Source organism: Sinocyclocheilus grahami, unplaced genomic scaffold (assembly GCF_001515645.1).
Source record: "Sinocyclocheilus grahami isolate Dianchi unplaced genomic scaffold, SAMN03320097.WGS_v1.1 scaffold4296.1, whole genome shotgun sequence".
NCBI lineage: Eukaryota > Metazoa > Chordata > Actinopteri > Cypriniformes > Cyprinidae > Sinocyclocheilus > Sinocyclocheilus grahami.
In genome coordinates, this window is record NW_015509262.1 from 4667 (window position 1) to 5217 (window position 551).

Below are 551 nucleotides of genomic sequence, written 5' to 3' on the forward strand. Positions count from 1 at the left end.
GGATGGATGATAGGATGGATGGATGGATGGATGGATGATAGGATGATAGGATAGATGTTTTTATAAAAAATGTTTTTCATGAATTTATTAGATGTTATTAGATGTCATTTTAGTTGTTAATGTTTTTGCAATGTTTTTTTCTATTCATCGGTTGTTTATTTAACTTTGTGTGTGTATTGAATGATGCTTTTAGAAAATAAAAAAATATGCATGGATTAATCGTTTGCAATAAGATCAATAACATGCATTTACAAAATAGATGGCGAATTTTCATTTCATGCAAACTTTAATTGTACTCTGGCTGGCTGCTTAAATGGTTTAGACTAGTGTTAAAAGTTAGTTTCTTATTTGAGTTAAAAAATACAAATAAAAATGACAAAATATTATATACATCAGGGTTATTGTAGTTATCTAAAACTAAAACCATAAAAAACATGTTCATTACTTGGATCAAACTAAACGTTAACCAAAATAAAATTAAACATAATAAAGTAAAACAACAACAGCATCATATTTTATTTCAGCTATTTGCCAAGGCAAAATTTCAAATA